General features: G+C 43.5%; 1 long non-coding RNA gene across 1 annotated transcript; it reads right to left on the bottom strand.

The window, feature by feature from the left end:
• Window positions 1–4,257: 4,257 nt before the first annotated feature.
• LOC137479709 (uncharacterized) lies at window positions 4,258–8,100 on the bottom strand. The gene is made up of 3 exons (XR_011002446.1): window positions 6,653–8,100; window positions 5,658–5,787; window positions 4,258–5,365 (listed from the first exon to the last, which is right to left on the bottom strand). It is a non-coding gene; the product is annotated as an uncharacterized lncRNA (long non-coding RNA).
• Window positions 8,101–19,622: the final 11,522 nt, after the last annotated feature.

Raw genomic sequence — 19,622 nt, 5'->3', positions numbered from 1 at the left:
ACCACCCAGCAGCTTTTAAAACAGATTTACTGATGGGGACAAGCTGTGTGTAAAACAAGGAGCTCGTAGTTGGCTGCTCCTTCCATATTTTATTTATAGACTCCCCAATTTGCCAGTTAACCACACAATCTGTCTTGGAAATGTTTAATAAAACTGCTCCTCTCTCCTAGTTCATTTTGCTGGCTGAAATTCCTTGAATTGTTGCTCCCAAAATTGGACACTTAGTGATTTATGAGGATAATGACTGCTCGCTGCTCACCTCAAATGGGCAGAGAAAATAATTGTTACTCATTTTTATGCTTTCATTTATTTTTCCTCTCTTCAAGCACTGTCTCCTAATGTGTCTTAAAAATATGAGATTTTAGGATGGTCACAGGTTCCAGGGAGAGCAAAGGATCTGGATCAGCCCTGGATCCTGGGCTTGATGGAATTATCCTCTCTGATGGCTTCTAAAAGACTAAATGAAGCTGCACCAAAAAAAGAAATACAATCTTTTTAATCAATGTTTGTCTTTAATGTAGCAGTTCACACTCTCCTTTGGATTCCTCATCAGAGTAAGCTACCAAATATTCTGTGCCTGGGATTCCTAAAAAGACTCTTAAATATTGATAAAGAATGCCAATATCTGAGTGTATGAGAAGATTTGAAATTTGGTTTGATGGGTTTGGGGTTTTGAACTTATCTCCTTCCTGCATGGTGCATTTGCTTTTGGAAAATGCCTCACAAACATCCAATTTTCAGTGGTATTGTTAATAATGGGAACTGCAGTGATGGAGATGAGGCAAGGATTTAATTCCATCACTATATAAAATACATAAAATATAAATTTGAGACAGTAAACATTCTTGGATAAAATTGGGCTTGAGATACTCAAAATATTTTAATTCCAAGTAGCAAAAAATGCTGCAGTGGAGGAAAGGAAAGAGAAAGAGCAGAAAATGAGCTCAAAAAAATAAAAGAGACTCTTTCAACACCAAACTATTAAAAAAAAAAAAAACCCAAACTGAGTCAATTAGTGCCATCCATGCCATTCATATTAATTAAAAAATGCTTATCACCAGATTATATTGCTTGTTTGCACCATCCTTACTTCATTAGCACTAATTGGAAGTAATTACGACTGATATGTGAAATATTCAATTAAAAGATTTATCTGTTTCTATTGTCATGTTTCTGGAGCATCTGCAGCATTGTCAGGACTCCAGTGCTACCTCTGGACCTTCTGGGAGCCTTCCCAGCCTCCTCTGTCTGTTCTCATCATGGGCTGGAGTGCGACCACCCAGGAAAGGACCCAAACCTCAGACCTCACCTTCCCCTCAAGAAATCGATACTCTGAGGGGAGAATCAATGTCTTCTTACCCTGGTTGCTGAGAAATTGAGAAGCAGGCAGTCCCACAGATATTCCCTCTTCCCTTCAGAGCACTCTCCTCTTCCTTTTGGAGTTGTCCACCAGATTCAGCCAAGTTTGACCGACCAGGAAACACAATTTCTGTCCTCCTGGTTTCATGTGTGGGCACAGAAAAGGGCTGTGCATTGATGCCCTCCCTCCTGAGGCCTCAAAATGAGATTCCTGCTCTTACTCCTCAGACCTCTGAATCAAAAACCCTGGAAGATCCAAGAGCTTCACCCAGAACCCCAGGAGGGGAAGCAAAACCAGTGGCTCAAGAGTCGGGCTCTGCTCTTTCCCAGCTCTTTTCTGTTGCCCTGATTTTTAAAAGTGTTAAGTTTTCTTTTATAGTTCTTTTGAAAGTTTTAAAGTTATTTAAAAAGTTTTATATGCCTCCTGATGTTTACATATTTCTACTGGAGTTCTCACGCACTGTTCATGTAAATAATGATTGTTTTGCATTCTTCCTTGTGAGAAAAAAGAATTGATGGACTGTTGGTTTGACCAGTGTGGTTGGAGAGGTGGCAATTCCATCCTCCAATCCACAGTCACTTTTAGAATTCTATATATTACGAAGTCAGAAATAAAATTATGTCTTCTTCTCACTTAAACTCACCAAGCTTCTGTGTACTCATTTCGTGTCCAAAAATGACACTTTTCCCCTCGGAAGCACCAAGGACTGACAGGAGCAGAGAAAAACAGGTTCTGCTCCATGAGCTCCCCAGTCACTGCTGTTCTCCTCCTGCTCACAGGAAAGTCTGCTGGGAATGTTGGCCCAGCTGCTGAGGATGAGGACAGCGAGGTGACAGAGCTGACCCTGTGTCCTCACCAGGCATGGTGAGGGCTCCTCTGCTCTGCACCAACACCTCTGGCTGCAAGGAACAGCCACGGAGCTCCCAGGCTCTGAGAACTCGTGGAATCACTAAGGTTGGAAAAGATCTCTAAGATCAAGTCCAGACTTGGCCAAACAGCACCTTGTCAATCAATCCACATCACCAAGTGCCACATCTGCTCGTTGTTGAACTGTTCCAGGGCTGGTGATTCCACCACAGCCCCTTCCAACGCTTAATCACCCATTCAGTGAAGAAATATTTTCCTTAACTCCATCCTGAACCTTCACTTGAGGCCATTTGCCCTTGTGCTATCACCTGGGAGAAGAGGCTGACCTCCAAATTCCATTGTCCTCCATTAAAAGGCTCATTGTAGGCAAAAAACTTCTGTTTTCTGTCCCAATATCATAAAAACTCTATTATTTTACATTAAATGCAACCTAGGGATTACTCTGCCCATGCTCCTGTCACCGTGTAACCACCAGCACTGTTTTATGGGTGTATTTTGAAAGCTACACTTTGAAAAGATCCTTTTCATCGTGTTACAGGACCAATGATTCCTATAAAATTGGTTCTTTTTTGCAAACCACATCACAGAACTTGGTCACAAGGCACTGCCAGGCTTCAGGATCTCTCTCAGGCACAAAATGAATGGTCTGAATCATTGACTGCAGCTTGGCTAAACCCAGCTCTTCACACTGGTGAGGGAAAAGTGCCTTTTATAATCTCATAAACTGGGAGGCTGAAATTATCACTGCAGTTGTCAAGAGCTTTATAGAGATTAAATCTCCTCCATGATAGACTGGTAGCAAAGCTGAGGGTTGTTTTATGAGGGGAAAAAAGCAACCATAAAGAGAGAATTGGCCTCGCTCGCCCTCCCCAAACCTTGTTTGAAAACTCTTCCTGGCAGTCCTACAACAACAACACAAAAAAAAAAAAAAAAAAAAAAAAAGAAAAGACACAAAACCACAAAGAAATGAATGGTTTCTTCTTCCTTATCAAACAAGGAAGGTGATACAGGGAGCATCACCTCCTGCAGGAATATATGCCTTCAGTGGGAATTGAGAACATTTTCAGGGAAAGAAGTGCACGTTCAGTAGCAGGGTAGTCCTGAGATTAAATCTTTTCATGTTGGCTCAAAGGTGAGGCAGTGCCTTGGGGTGGGGGGTTCCCTTCAGCTGCCACATTTTCAAACAAAAAGCTCATGAGGAAATCAATTTTAGGGCAGAGAATGCAGTTTGGATCACAGAACCACAGGAAGGAGGTCGCTGGAAGGAGCAAGCTTGGGAGTAGCACAAGAGGTGCTGAAAGATTTGTTGGTCAAGGTTTTGCTTTGATCCAGCTCACTCCACATGGGGAATTACATTTATTAATTCAGATAATCACTTGGAATTTGGTTTTTATCACTCCCTGGATAAATCCATCAGAAATCAGTCTGACATCCAGCTGAAGACAAGGGAGCATTGTCCAGTTGGAATTCTTCGTCCACATCATGGGGATCAATAAAGGGGGTTACAATTTACTCAAGATAAAGTGGATGAAAAGCCTTCCCCAAACTCACAGGATGCTTTTAATGGAAAACTGTGGTTGATTATTTTTGTGGTTGATTATTTTTGTTAAAGGATGGGGAGACAGTCAAATAGTCCAAATCCATATCTCAGGAATTATTTAATGGCAGATATTCCCAGCAGATGCTGAATGCAGCTTTTCCAGAGATAATGAAAGAAAACGAATCAAAGTAAAGCTTTAAAAACGAGAAAAACAGACCTCCCAAACACCATTCTCAACATCCTTACCCTGTAACACAACTTCTTAAATCAAAGGAACTGAGACTTTTTTGACAGAATCGACACCATCTGTAAATTCATGCAAAAAAAAAAAAAAAAAAAACAGCCACATTCCACCAAAAAGTTCACATTTGGATTACTTTTCCTTCATTTTAACTTTCAAATAAGCCTTCCTCCTGCATGCAGCCAAAGCCTTTACTCTGACATTGCCTTGAGATGCTCTGGCTGTTAGTAATAATAAGGACAAGTGAGAAATTATTAAAAGAGATTTATTGAAAGTGACTGAATGCTCCAGGGTACCATAGGAGGAGGTTCGATCCTCAGAACAATTTTATACAGCATATTGAGGCTCTTCAGACTTTCAACTTACCAAAAAAAAAAAAATAAAATGGAAAGTTTCTCCTGATTCAGAGCTACTTTGACACAGCTTCAAAGCAGCAGCATCTCAAAGCAGCGTTGAAGGAAAAATGGAAGTATTTTACAATGACAGCTCTAATATCTGAACTCAGCCTAAAAGCTGTCAAATAAATTAATAGTGATCTAGCAGCTCTGATAGGGAACCTTCTCATGTACAAATGGCCTTGGGTTTTAGCCTACATTTTTAGGACAATGTATTTGTAGATGAATTTAGGAAATTTTTTTTTGTGCTACCGGTTTGTGGTGCTTGACCACGACAAAGCCACTCAGTAATTGTTGACTACAATGTGACATGCTAAAAACATTTCAAAAATATGATTATCCAACTTATCTGATCAGCCTGGTGTAGTGAAATGTGTCATACCTTTACATGTGTAATAATTAACTTGGGTAAGTTTAAAATCAACTTGCACAAGGGAAAAATTAATTTAAATATTTAGAAAATTGTCTCCAAAATATCTTCTGTCCATTTTACATCCAAAAGGACAGAAGGAGAAAATCCTTGCAATTACAGCCTGCAGAAAGTGTCTGTTCCTTGGATTTCTGTTCCAGGACTGCCCTGGATTTAATGCAACTATAAATCAGTTCCTGGGCTTTGACATCCAGTGAGAATTTTGTTATATCAAGAATCTGGGGGCTCTGCAGTGAGAAGCTTTTAGGATTATTTGGACATTTTGAAGTTGTTTTTGCCTTCCAACTGCATTCAGGTGAGACAGGCCCAGGGAGGCAGATTTCCAAGAGCTCCTGGTGTTTGTTGGGTTCGTGTGGATGTTTCCCCAGCAGAGAAAATTCTCCCAGTGATTTTCACTCAAGTCCCACAGCCCAGAGCTCGTTGAACCTCTCAGGGGAAGCTCAGGAAGGCCACAGCCAGCAATTAATTTTCTTGCATGCAAATTTCTTCACACTTGGGATGCTTCTCCCACGAGCCAGAGTCAGATGGGTTCCTGCAGAGGTGTTGGAGCTCAGGTGGGATGTGGAGCTCCCAGCGAAACCAGCAGCTCAATAAATCTTCATCTGTCTCCAGGCTCTCCATTACCTTAAATTTTATGGGTCACACCAGAAAATTTGGCTTGTTGAATTTTTATATTAGAAAAAATTTATTATTTGAGGATGAAAACGTAGAGCACTGGTTTGGCTTTCAGCAAAAACAACCTCCATGCTAATAACTCATTCCTTGAGGGGTGGATTTTCTTTGGACCTTCATGTCCACATTCCTTTAGCTTCAGTTTCACTTACCTTACCTGTCTGACTCTTCCCAAATCCAGAGTTCAGCCCAATTCCTGAGTCAGGTCTTGGAGAGCACAACCATCATCCTCCAGTGCAACAGCAACTCCTCCTTTTCCAATAAAACCTGTGGAGATAACACCTTCAAACGGGCATCAATGAGACAAATGAAATTTCTTTGGCTTGTGTTTTACCTCAGTTCAAAAGGAAATTATTCCCCAATAATTTACTGAAGTGACTCTCTGCAAACAATATTAGCTGAAAGAACTGCACCTCATTATCTAATAAAAACACACAGAATTCAAGGTGCCTTAAAAGTCTTTTGGACAGCACGATCCTGTGTTGATAATGGGATGTGAAACCAATGTTTTGGGACTCTAGGGAAGAAAATTATTTATTTATAAAGCACCTTTTCTCTCTTAAGTGACATTGCATCACTCCAGGTCACAGGTGATTAAAGCACAGGAAATGAAGGATGGGATTTAAGAGCTGGAGTTCCTTTACTCGGCAAAGAGCCCCACAGATCACAAAATCACGGAATTATTTAGGCTGGAAAAGACCTCGGAAATCATCAAGTCCAATTTCATGAAAGGTCATTAATCAACTGTGTAAATACAGCAGTCCAAAACTGTCAAATCACTGCAAAAGGAACAAAACTGGGTTATTTTTCAGAAATCCTCCCTGAAAGTTTTGGGGTTTTTTTCTTAAATAAATACACTCTGTTTTTCCATAAAGACAAATAAATAAATAAAAATGCTCCACAAATTAATATGTACCAGTGAACATCCTGGGAGCACTGCAGCTCTACCAAGTCATAACTCCCAGCAAAAAGAAATTTGGATGTCTTATCTAGACCTGCTTGTTATCATTGATCCTGGGAGAGCCAGAACAGCACAGGCAGTGATCTGAAAATGCAGGGGAAAAAAAAAAGCCCACGCAGAACCCGAAGCGCTTTTCAGCTGTATTTGAAAAAGATGCAGACAATGAAGATTTTTTTTTCCCTTTACCTGGTGAGGGATGATATTTCAACTATTTGATCTGAGGAAAGGAGGCATCTGCTTGAAAATCCAGCAGCCAACGAGGCTTGTTACACAAGCAAGGTTGTTTTCTTCAGTGGATTTTGAGAGCAAACTTTCCCCCACAAAGGCTGATGGCAAACGAACTCCGTGTTTTGACATCTGCTGCACGAGCTGAGTTGGCTAAATTGAATCCCCTTCTGTCTCCTCCAAACTGCCTTGATTTGGGAGCAAATAGGGAAAAGAGGCTTTTCTCTGCCTGTTTCAAAGCTTTCCCAAAGAGAATCACGACTGACGGGAAATGCAGTTTGCGAGTTAAAGAGGAAACGCGGGAGTGGGGAATTAACACACGGAATTTAGGAGGTGAGTTCTCCTCTGGAAATGTTTCTGTATGTATTTCCAGATCAATTTGAATCTTCCCCAGCTTTTTCTCTGCCTTTCCCCTTTGCTACATCATAAAAAAAAGCTGAAATTAAGGGCCACTGCTCATCTACAGCAGATTTGGAGGGGACAGGTGACAGAAAAGTGAGGACATCATGAAGAGGTCTCGGGTGAGAAAGGTCCCCTGCAGAAAAGACAGGACACAAGAACTTCATGCCATCTGCTCACTTTCACAATTCAAGGGGTTTTTGTGGTTTTCTAAACTGTTTTAATTGGGTTTTTTTTTCCCTTCAAGGACTGCCTAGATAGGTTTGGAGTTCCCATCCCTGGAGGTGTCCAAGGAGTGACTGGACTGGGCAGGATGACAGGATTGGGATTGGGCACAGCTTGGACTCGATGATCCTGGAGGGCTTTTCCAACCAAAATCACCCTGTAATTTCCTAGTTTGTCTTTTGCCACTTTTCACCTTTCAGACTTTTGACCAAATCTGCTCCTATTTCCATGCCAAAGCATTTTAAGCCTCCAGGAGTGTGGGGGGCACTAAATATTTTTGGTTTATGCTCTTGTAAGAGACTCCATGCTGTCCCTATGTTTCTTTTCCAGCCTTGTCTCCCAGTTTGAGCTGCACTGATGTTATCTTCCCTGAGCTACTCTGTCAGGATTTTGACTCATCATTTTTGGCAATCAGAAAGGATTGTAAAGGATTTCCTCCCCAGATGGGACAAGATCTGGAGCCCAGGAATGAGCCCAAGCCAGCTGAGCTGTGTGAAACCTCCTGTGCACACGAGAGTGAATCCCCTCAAGTTGATTTTTCAAGTATTGGAAAATGGGTTTAAATACCAAACAAGGAGCCTGAGATTGTATAAAAATATCTATTTTGTGCCTTTGGAAATCAATCTATTGCTCAGAGCTGCTATTTAAGCTGATGTTTGCTTTTCAATCCCATCAAACCACTCCAGGATGCTCGGTGTCCTATCATCCTCAATCTGTGGGATTTTCAGGATGCTGGGAGGGAGGATTGGAGGGATGCTCAGAGGGAGAATCTGCTCTGCAAGGGGAGGAATGAACTCCAATAGTTTTACACCTCCATCCCTTTGGCATACATCAAGGTCATGTTAAAAAACACAAAATAAGAATATTTTTTTTTAAAGAGTCATTTGAAGTGTTTGGGAGGGACAGGCTTTGCACAAAACCTGTCCCAATAATTTCAAGCAGCAGCAATTGAGTCCAAACTCACAGCCAGCCACTTTCTGCTTGTGGTGCCTTTTTATGGGCTGACAAAATCCAGAGATAATTCTGTTGGAGTCCAGGACATCCCTCTGGCTGCCCTGGCTGTCTCCAGACCCTGGCAGGGGGCTCAGAGACCTTGGCATGAAGTCAAAAACACCTGTGGCTTCCATTTTAGCCCGTGAGAGAGGTTGCCAACTCTGTATGAGGAATTACAAGCCACAAAGGCTCGAGTAGTGTAATAGGGGAATTGACACAGGGTGAAAAAGTAGAATTTTGGGATTTTTAGAATGTGATTCAGGGGGACAAGATGGAGGGATCTGGGCGTGTCCTGACCTTCTTCTCCTTTGTCTTGTCCTCCATGTCCTGCTGTGATGGTGACACTTTTCTGTTGGTTTAAGGTAGAGATTCACTGTCTAACATAGGTGGTGGACATTGGCACAAATCTGTAAACATACAACACGTAATTTTGAGTATATAATGTGGGAGCCGCCCGAGGCTCGAGGCAGACTGCCATGGTTTCTTTACTAGACAGACCTCAGCAGGTCAGAGAAAGAATGCTATAGATAAGGAAAAACAAACAACCTTGAAAACTTGACCTCACACATTCCAGACTTCTTCGGCTGCACGGGTTGGGAGACGAGGACTTGAACGATCTTGGGGTCAGCCCAGCATTGAGACCCCAACACAGTTCCAGCTTTTTGATGGGAATTTGTTGTCACAACATGGATATTTTGTTCATTCAGTGGGGCTTCAGGTGAATTTAGATCAGCCCTGGGCACCCAGGCCAGGCTGGATCAATCCAGCCCTGTTTGTGTCAAAGGCGCTGACAGCAGCTTGAAAAGGGCTCAGTAAACAACTCCTCTGAAAGACAAAGTCAGCCCTCAAAGGCAAAGTTTTGCAGGCAGTGCCTTAAGAAAGTTGGCCAAGAAAAACTGACTTTATTAATTATTCAGCTCATCTATTTGATTCCCAGTTAAATAGCTCCATGCATTCTCTAAGCAGGCAAAAATCACCTGAAAATTCCTTTTAAATTCTGCTTTTCTGCTCAGGACTGGGGTGTGCTTGATCAACACCTGAAATATTAAAATATATTTTTGAACTAAAAGAATCCAAAAACCAGGAAGTCATCTGCAATAAAAATGGCTTTTCCTATGATACATGAAATTAAATGGCAAGAAATATGGATTGAGAATCCAAATTAGTTCTTTGTAGAGAAATGGGGTTGGACCAAACAAATTTATCAGCATTTCCAGTCAAATGTCATTCAGATTTTCATATGAACAATGTTTGCTTAGCAGGCTGAGATATATTTTATCCAAAATGAATGTAATTAATCCAAAACTAAGTAATTTCTGTTACAAATACTCACCCACCACCAGTTCTGTTTTATTAATTTCAATCCCTCCCTGTGTTCATCTTCCAGCTCTCACTGTCCCCTTGCATTGCTTCCCATAATGTTTTTATCCACTAAACCAATTTTATACATATGAAAACATATAAATAACACGCTAATTTTCAATTTCAGCCAAATTTTGCTGTCCCTGTCCCCTTTGCTGAATAAAATCCCTGCCTTCCAGGTGTGCATCCCACCTTCCATCTGCACCAGCTTCTCCAGCAGAGCCCCAGAGATGGATTTGTTCCCTGGTCAGACATTCCACAATCATCAAACAGAGCAGCCACCTCCTATCGACAAAAAATCTCCACTTGCAACTAAGAATGTCAATTATTCAATATTTCAGGATTCTGTCTTAAGCTCTGCCAGAAGTGTTACTTCCACAAGTGACAGAATCTGGCTTCTCCCCAGCTCCACAAGAGGCAAACACCAAAGGCCACTTTTTGCTGATGCAGTTGGAAGGATTTGGAGCATAATTAAAAAGCCAAAAGGATTTCAGAAAGTTGGAAGGAAAGGTAAGGAGGGTAAAAGCAATTAAAAAATATTAATCTGGGGGTGGGGGGGGGGGGGAATGCAGTGCTCCATATTCTAATTTTTTAAAATTCTAGTTTTACCAATAATGCAGTTTTTCTCCTCAGACACTCACTGGGCATGGATGATCCTGAACAAGGGTTATCGGAATCAGGTGGCTGCTCTCATCCCAGTGATTTAACATCCCAGTGATTTAACACCATCTGGGATGGTTCTGATGTTTTATTGGAAGAGACAAGGAGAGTTTATGTGCTGGGTTAACACTGCACAGGAATTTTCAGTGAGGAGTCTCAGCTCTCCTGCCTGGCAGAGCATCTCTGGTCTGCTCTGGATCTGGGAAAGCTTTCTCAGCCAACCTGGGATGGAAAGCAGCGCTTCTGGAAATGCTGCTCAGTGCATTTCAGGCCTTATCTCTTGGTCTTTCCTGGTCTTCTGTGGAGAGGTGCAATATTCCTTTTCAAAGGATTATTAAAAAATCCTACAGGTGGATAAGAATATTGGGAAAAACATCTGATAGTGCCTGTGGTGGGAACAGTCCTTGGTGTCGTTTTGGGAATGAGCAATGACTGACAGCACCTCACCTATGGAGAGCTGGGATTGTGTGGGAACCCAGGACACCCCTCTGGCTGCCCTGGCTGGCTCCAGACCCTGGCAGGGGGCTCAGGGACCTTGGCACGAAGTCAAAAACACCTGTGGCTTCCATTTTAGCCCGTGGAAACAGCTGCCAACTCTGTATGAGGAATTGCAAGCCACAGGGGTTTGAGTAGTGTGGTAGTTGGAATAACACAGGGTGAAAAAGTAGAATTTTGGGGTTTTTAGAATGGGGTTCAAGGGGTACCATGTGGAGGGATTTGGGCGTGTCCTGACCTTCTCCTTCGTCTTGTCCTCCATGTCTTGCTGTGATGGTGACACTTTTCTGTTGGTTTAAGGTACAGACACACTGTCCAACAGAAATGACAGACATTGGCACGTTATTGTAAACGTGGCACACGTAGGTTTTGGTATAAAATGTGAACACCGCCCTGAGGGCAGACAGAATGCCATGGCCGACCTGCTGGACAGAGCTCAGCAGGGCAGAGAGAGAATGTTCTAGATAAGGGAAAATAAACAACCTTGAGAAGCTGATCCTACACATCCAGACTCCTCCTTTGGCTGCTCGGGCTGGAAAAAAAGGACTTTTACACTCTCGGGTCACCTCGATCCACAGACCTCGAGAGGATTGATCAGCCTGGAGAAAAAAAAGGCTCCAGGGAGAGCTCAGAACCCTTTGCAGGGCCTGAAAGAGCTCCAGGAGAGGGACTGGGGACAAGGGATGGAGGGACAGCACACAGGGAATGACTCGCACTGCCAGAGGGCAGGGATGGGTGGGATATTGGGAAGGAATTGTTCCCTGGGAGGGTGGCAGGCCCTGGCACAGGTGCCCAGAGAAGCTGTGGCTGCCCCTGGATCCCTGGAAGTGTCCAAGGTCTGGCTGGATGTGGCTTGGAGCAATCTGGGATAGTGGAAGGTGTCCAGGGGTTTGGAGTGAGATGGTCCTGAAGGTTTCTTCCAACCCAAACCACTCTAAAATTCTATTTATCTCATTCACTTAGCAAAAAAGAGGATTTTTTTTTTTATTCTCCCTGTATTCTGCTTTTAAGAATTCAGTTCTTTAACTGATGCTAGAGATTATCCAGGGAAAATCTTAGCCTGACTTTTTAGATCATTTTTTGTAGCAGGAAAATTGAGAGTTGAGCTGTTTTTTGGTGCCATCAGCGCCAATCTGATTGTGCCATAATCGCTCTTCACCTTCCCCAGGAGGTGCATGGAACAAAACAAAACAAAACAAAAAAAAAAAAAAAAAAAAAAAAAAAAAAAAAAACAGAAACAATCAAAAAGCAGAATACCTGGACTCCTGATTTATCTGAACCCCAAACAATCCTATTTTCTGCCAAAGGAATCAAGGAGGAGCAGGAGGATTGATGGATCTGCTCAGAAAACTCCTCCTTGGCACCCTTGGCACGACCCCTCTGCCATTCCTTCCATCCCAGTGGGAATTCCCTGCCTCCTGCTGCATCCCTTGAAACACCTGGAGATGTTCACCAGAGCCACTGCCACCTTCAGAGGGGACAAGCAAGTCTCAGGGGCTTTGGAGAGGAAGTTTGGGCAGCTGTGCTCACCAAAAGCAGCTTTTCTGTGACCAGGAGCATGCAAAGATTTGTCACTAAAAGCCATCATTTCTCCCAAAGGTGACACTGAGAGACTTCAGAGCTGGAATCTGTCTCTGATATAACAAATTCAGGCTGTCAGCTTCCTTTGATTCCAGCATTAACTAAAAAAAAAAAAAAAAAAAAAAAAATTATAATCCATCACTCCTTCAATATTTTTAGGAAACCTGGGAATTCTCTGCATGTGACAGAAGGCGACTGCAGTACCTCAAACTCTTTTTGCATCAACTGCAAGGAATTATGATTTTCCCTGGCAATGCTGAATTGTTTGAAGGTATCTTTTATTTTGGGAACCTCAGGCACTTCTCAGACACTGATTCAGGAGGGCTGGCACCAGTTCCACCTCGGAGAAAAGCGTTGCTGTTCCTTTCTCAGGTGAGCCATGGACACTTTAAATGCTTTGCTTGAGGCCAGGAGTGAGTCACTGGGAGAAGCAGAACATCTCTCACGCTGCTGCCAACACCAGCTCATGAAAATAACGGCAATAATTCATGGCAACCTCAGAATTTATGGCAGAATTTAAGGAGTTCATGGTCTGAGCCCATTGGATTAAGAATCCTTCAGCTATAATTGATGTGTTTAATGTTCATAGCCATTCTGACGTGACTACTTGGGAAAGAATTCCACAAATTAATTCTTTTTAATGCTGAAATAACCAGATTTCCCCAAGAGACACAAGTGCTGAATTCATTAAAAACAACCCAAATGCCAGAAAAAACCCACTAAGACCCAAGCCACAGTCTGGGACACCTCACCAGCCACTTTCCATCCCTAAAAAGGAAATTGCAAACAGGAAAGGAAATTTACTCACAAAAGGGAAAAGGGCCAGGACTTTTCCAGGTGCCTTCACCAAGCTGGGATTTGTTTTTTGGTTCTCCTAAATGAAAATTTCCAATGTACAGCTGTCATTTGTAGGAGAGAGCTGTTTATGGATCATTTCCTAATATTTTGTGTGTTCCCCTCTCCTTTCATCTATAAAAAGGAAATTGTTGGTTATGATTCATTGGTCAGACCAATGCAAATGCTGCCCTTTAAATATGGCGTGATTAATTTAATAGTTTACTTCTGCTGCAGGAAATTATCCCCTGGATAGAAACAAATAATCCAGTTCCTGAGGAGTTTCTCATTGTTTTTACAACACTTCCAGCAAACGTATAAACAACTCAGAAGTCTCTCAGAAATGTTTTGAGTGGTAATTGCCATATGTCACTATTAAAAATTATCCTAATTCTTGCTCAATTACAATAAAATTGAATATTTCCATGGAAATAACACCGGAGTGTCTACCTGGTGGTTTCCCAGCCTTTGGATGCTGTGATTCCCAGAGTGACTGGGTTTTTAAATGGTTTTAGAAAGGGGAGGCTGAAATATGCAAATAAGTCCAAGGCACAGAAAGCAGCTCAATTAATTCTCAGGAGGTGCTGAATGGGGGGATTTTGAATAGAATTTGGTTGTAGGGAGAGAAAAAAAAAAATAAACAGCATTGCCCAAATCAATCTTCTCACAGGACCAAAACACTCTGTTGTAGCACTCAATATTCATCATCTTTTTGGGGACAAGCAACTCTTTTTGTTCATTGAGAGGTATAAAATGCCTCGACTGCTGAGCACGGCTTTGTGATGTTCCCAGGGCAAGGATGGCAATTTTTTACATGGAACTGCAATGTTGGAGATACTTGGAGCGTGCAATTAACCACGACACTCTGCAATTTGGCTGTCAGCAGGGAGGAGGAGATTCTTCCTCCAAATCCCTCAGGATTTTCCTGCAGTGCCATGAAAATGTTGCCGCGTGCTGGTGTTGCAGGTGCCTGATGTGACAAATTCCTGTCCTCACAACCCACCTGCAGCTCTGTTTTGGGGCTTGGAAAAGGCTGGCATTTTCCTAAGGTGGCTCCAACTGAACCAAATCTGCTTCAAAAACCACACTGGAGGTGACCAACTACACCTAAAGCACTTCAGACTCAGTTTATTTGGACAAGGAAGGGCTGGGTGGGGTTTAATCCATACCAAGAGCAACCCCAAGTGTCACAGTCAGTTTTCCAGGGCCAGACCTGCAGAAGACACCACGGACACCCCCATAAAGTCACACCAGCCACCCCTTTTTGCCAAGATCCCAAGTTCAGCAGGTGATCCCCTACACAGCTGGACAGAACACCAGGCTCACTCAGCACTTTGCCATGGAAAACACCAGGAAAAGCCCAAAAAGTGCTGGAGGTGGTGGGTCTGCCTCTGAAATTGAGGGAATCTCTGCAGGAAAACCTGGATTGGCAACATGCCATGAGCCCACAACCCCTGGAAGTCCAAGCAGAAGCCAAATAACAAATTCCCATTCCAGGGAGATTCTGACTGAGCACATCCATCTTTAATGATGGAGGACACAGGAACATCCTCTTGGATTTATCAGCTTGGGCTGCTGCTTTTTATTTCAGGCAAGTTCCATTTAATCTTTTGAAGAGTAGGAACAGGTACAGCATTAGCCTAAAAGAAAAAAAAAAAATCAGTGGGGTTTGACTCCTCAGCCCATGATAGGAGGTAAAAACCAAACCTGATTGTCCTTGTTCACATCTCCTTCTGGAAAAGCTGAGGAAGAAATGACAAAGGAGGAAAGTGCCAGAGCCTGGACTCTTCTCAGCGCTGGAGGTCAAACATCTCAACACTGTCATGTTTATCCAGACCCAGCCTGAGCCTCCCCAGGGACTCCAACATATGGAAGTGCTAGAGAAGGTCCCCTGGCCTGAAAAGGAGGTCACATTAATATTTCAGACCACATTTAAGCACAAGTCCTTCAAGAGAGTTTCCAGCACACTTCTCTGCGTACCTGGAAATCCTCTATTAAACTGCTTTCTTGCCCAGGCACACGTGGGGCTGTCTCCAGCTGTGCTCTGCAGTTGCAAACATCTGCCTGGAGCTGTGCCACCTGCCTGGTGACCACACATTCTGTCACCAGTCAGATGATGAATGACACTGAGGAATGTTTTGTGGAGGAAATCAGTGACCATCTGGCAGCACACAGGGACAGAGCCTCCAGCTGTGCCAGGGGTGGTTCAGGATGGAGATCAGGAGGGATTTCCCCATGGAAAGGGTGGTCAGGCTTCAGAAGGAGCTGCCAAGGAAGGTTTGGAGTGCCCATCCCTGGAGATGCCCAAGGAATTCCTGGACGTGGCACTGAGAGCTCTGGAATGGGGACAAGGTGGGAATCTGGCACAGCTTGACCTCAATGGTCTTGGAAAGCTTTTCCAACCTTAATGACTCTACAATTAAGCTAAAAAATTAAACCAGCTGAATTTCTTAATGGAAATTATTTGCCTTTTCACAATCACCTGAGCCCAAAGCTGTCCCCTTTTATCAACACTACAGCACAGCAGGGGAGCACAGCTCGTAGGAAGATCTGGAATCAGCTCTGAAATTTTCTCCAACAATTATGGAAATTGGCCATTTCCATTGATTTTAAACTTCTCAGCATTCCCTGAAGGTCTTCCCAAGAAATAAACCCTTTTATATGATCAATTCATCCAGCACAAACTAGAAATACAAATCTGTATTACACACATCTCCTGGTCCAGGCAGCTTTCCAAAATACCTTTGCCATGAATTTCAACTAATTAAGTCATTTCCAAGGTACAATATTGCCTGGAAGAAGAAGTTAATGAAATGAGTATATGATCCTTTAGCTAAGCTTCATAGTTTAGGAAAGAATTTGAACCTGTCATCAGGTCAGTCTGAAATTATTCATGTTTAAGGCTAAAATGATTCTGAATTAGCCTTAAGTTAATAATATGCTTGATAAAGGTTTTCGTGGAAAGAAACCCTAGGAAAACTCTTGCGGAATTTTTAGTTTAGCTTTTTTTATGATGGAATTTCCCAGAGGAAAGACAAGCCATTCAAACAGTGCCTTTGATCTGCTAAATTTCATATAAAAATTTGTCATTAGCACTCACAAAAATTAATCTTTCTGCATCCAGAGTGGTTTAAGCCATGCATGCTTATGAGATGTACATCTCCACACTATATATGATAAAAAGTGAATTTGATCAACTCCACTCATCCTTCAGCAGCTCTGATCACTTCTGAAGGTACTTTGCCCTCACCAGTTCGTTTTCATCTGAACTATTTCTTATAATCCCCATCTTTGTGCTTCCAGCAGCTGCATAAGAACAAAGCCCCGCTCAAGAAACATTTCCTTGCAGGACATGTAATTATTAAATTGGGTTCTAATTACAGATCAGAAATTACAGACACTTCTTTAGCAAGAAAATACCCAGAATGCCATAGAGAAATTCAATGCCTATTTTGAAGTTAAACTAAGACCATTTTGGTTTAAAAAAAAAAAGAAAAAAAAATAAAAAAGAAGATATTTTGGGCCCAACTCATGCCTCCTGTATGAATTACATATGATGATATTCCAGATGCTGCTAGGCATTATTGTACACAAATATTACTTCCTATTAAAATATCTAAAAACATATGTCACTTCTGTGTGGCAGCAGCAGCAGAAGAGCCGTGCAGACGGCATTTTCTTTGGGAAGAGAAAAGAAAGGTGCCCCTGGATATGTTCTTTCTATAGAAAGACAGACATCAGCGTGCAGCCAAAGCCCTCCAGGAAAGCTTGAGCTCCAAGAGGAGCACTCAGCTCCCAGAAAGCAACTGGGAACCAAGGGAAGATTAAAGAGGTTAAAGCAACCAGCAAACACTTGGTGCCAGCTCCAGCTGAACCTCAGCTCCTCAGCAGGGCCTTTGCAGCGCCCAGAAACTGAGGAGACAGACACCAAAATGCAAAATTCAGCACTGTTTGAGCAAAGAAAATGTTGGTGGCTGGAAAGCAGAGGCAATGTGGAGGTAAAAATCTGAGGTTTGGCTGGGAGGAAGCCCAGCGGTCAGCTGGGCTCATTGTGCCAAGGGCAGAGACAGGCACCCACACCCCACAGGTGGTCACCCCACAGCCATTCCCACAGGAAAAGTCCATCCCAAGTGATCCCAGCAAAGAGAGACCGCCCAAAACACGGCTGGTGCAGCCAAGTGACACAAACCGGAGCTGGGTCTTCCTCCCATGGCCAAGGATGTCACCCTCAGGATGTCACAGAGGGCCTTGGCCATGGCTGGGGTCCCCAGAGTGGAGCATTCCCAGCTACACCAGTCCCCCCAGCTGGGTGAGAGAAGCTCCCACATGGTCCTGGAATCCCAGGATGGGTCAGGCTGGGAGAGCCCACAGGTTGTCACAGGTGCCGCCTCCCCACTCCAGCAGAGCCATCCCAGAGCACGTGGCACAGGTTTGTGTCCAGAGCTGATGCCTCAGGTTTCAGCTTTTCTATTTCTCAGATTCTGTGCTGCTTTAGTGTGTGGGTCTGGGCTTCATATTATGGGATGGTGAACTCTCCGCACAGAGCAGGGAGACAAAACAATTCCTTCTCCAGCTGGGCACCAAGGACAAATGATCCAAACCTCAGGCCCAGGAGCACAAACAACGTGGGCTGGAGAGAGAAAAACAAGCAGGATGGGACTGCATGGGCTAAAGCTGGAATGGGACAATGAACTCCAGTGTGCCAATGGAGCAGAGCTGATCACAGCGAGAGCCCCCGGGAGCGCTCGTGCATTTTGGGACCATTTGGGTTCATCTTGGGTGCAGCCCTGGCTGGGCTCTGGTGCTGCCCAAGGTGGATCCATGGAGGAGATCCTTTTAATGAATCCCTGCTTTAGTCTGGAACTCTGCCCAGCCTCTCAAGAGGAATCTGGAATATCCCAGTGAGGGACACTCCACATCCCCTCTGTGCCCACAGTAAAAATGTTTTTCCTCATTTTCTGCTGGAACTCCCTGTGCATCCATTTCTGCCCACTGACTGTCCTCCTACTGCTGGGCCCCACGGAGCAGAGCCTGGCTAGGGGCTAAGGACATTTTTGGGCTCTGTTTTTCCCATCCAGCACGAGGAGAGTGGCTGTAGAAGCACCCTTCCAGCAGCTGCCCTGTGAAATGAAGGGAGGGAGAGGATCCAGCCCATGTGATCTACCTCACCAGGCTCTGTCTGGGGTGGCCGGAGAAGGAAATGGGGTCAGAGCTGGCTCCAGCAGACCCTGCCCAGCATCCCACCGTCCCTGACGATGGAAATGTGTGAGGAGAGCCAGAGTTGCAGTTAACAAGATTTTGCTGCCATCTTCTGATAAAAAGACAACACATGGGGAGAAATGCAGCTACTGGGCAGCACCACATCCCCTGTGCCCTGGGATGACCCCATGGGAAACCTGGCGCCTTTGGCTCCCAGCAGCCTCCTGGGATCATTGAGATAAATTATTTAAATTCCTGCTCCAAACTTCAGAAAACAACCCTGTGTGTACTGTGGTACCTCCATCAGTGCTCAGCAGTTAAACACCATCACATTGAGTTTAATAGCAAATATTTTATCATCCAAAACCCCTCCATGCTTCAATTTCCAAAAATCCAAGGTTACATTAAAATTACAGCTTTAAATCAGAGGCATGAATGAATTTACTTCCAACAGGTAATGGATATTCTTCAAATTTTACTTTGTTCTCTAAAAATGGGTTAAATATTTCAGTCTCTCAATTCATGGAATATTTTCACATTGGTAGTTCTTGAAAATAAAAAAAAAGGAACTTTATATAACATGCAGAAAAATCAACCTAGCATTAAAATAAACTTCTTCTGAGGATAATGATGAACAGCCTACTTCTCTTTTGCATTACAGAGGCACAAGCCCTGCTCCTTTCTCAAAAATACCACACACAACTTCAGCTAAAACACACAAACCAGTGAAACTAGAGCAAGAACAGCTCCCTTGCAGTGCCTTAAGCTGCAAAGTTTTTGCAGTAACTCAGAATTTGGGTTTTTCTCTGCCACAATGAAAATCAATCCATGCATTTCTGTTCTAGTGCTGTTTATTTTATCCTCATTGCAAATGAACTGAAACACTCCTTTGAAAGCAGCTCTCTTCTGCTCAGTGAAAATAAAAACACTTCAATATATGGAATTGAGCCACTGAGGGGCTTTTCTCCCTCCTTGGAATCACAGAATGGTTTGGGTTGGAAGGACCTCAAAGCCCATCAAGTGCCACCTCTGCCATGGCAGGGACACCTCCCAGGCTGCTCCAAGCCCTGTCCAGCCTGGCCTTGGGCGCTGCCAGGGATCCAGGGGCAGCCACAGCTGCTCTGGGAATTCCATCCCAGCCCCTCCCCACCCTCACAAGGAAGAATTCCTCCCCAGTATCCCA

Source organism: Anomalospiza imberbis, chromosome 10 (genome assembly GCF_031753505.1).
Source record: "Anomalospiza imberbis isolate Cuckoo-Finch-1a 21T00152 chromosome 10, ASM3175350v1, whole genome shotgun sequence".
NCBI classification, from domain to species: domain Eukaryota; kingdom Metazoa; phylum Chordata; class Aves; order Passeriformes; family Viduidae; genus Anomalospiza; species Anomalospiza imberbis.
This window is presented reverse-complemented; position numbering and strand designations above follow the sequence as displayed.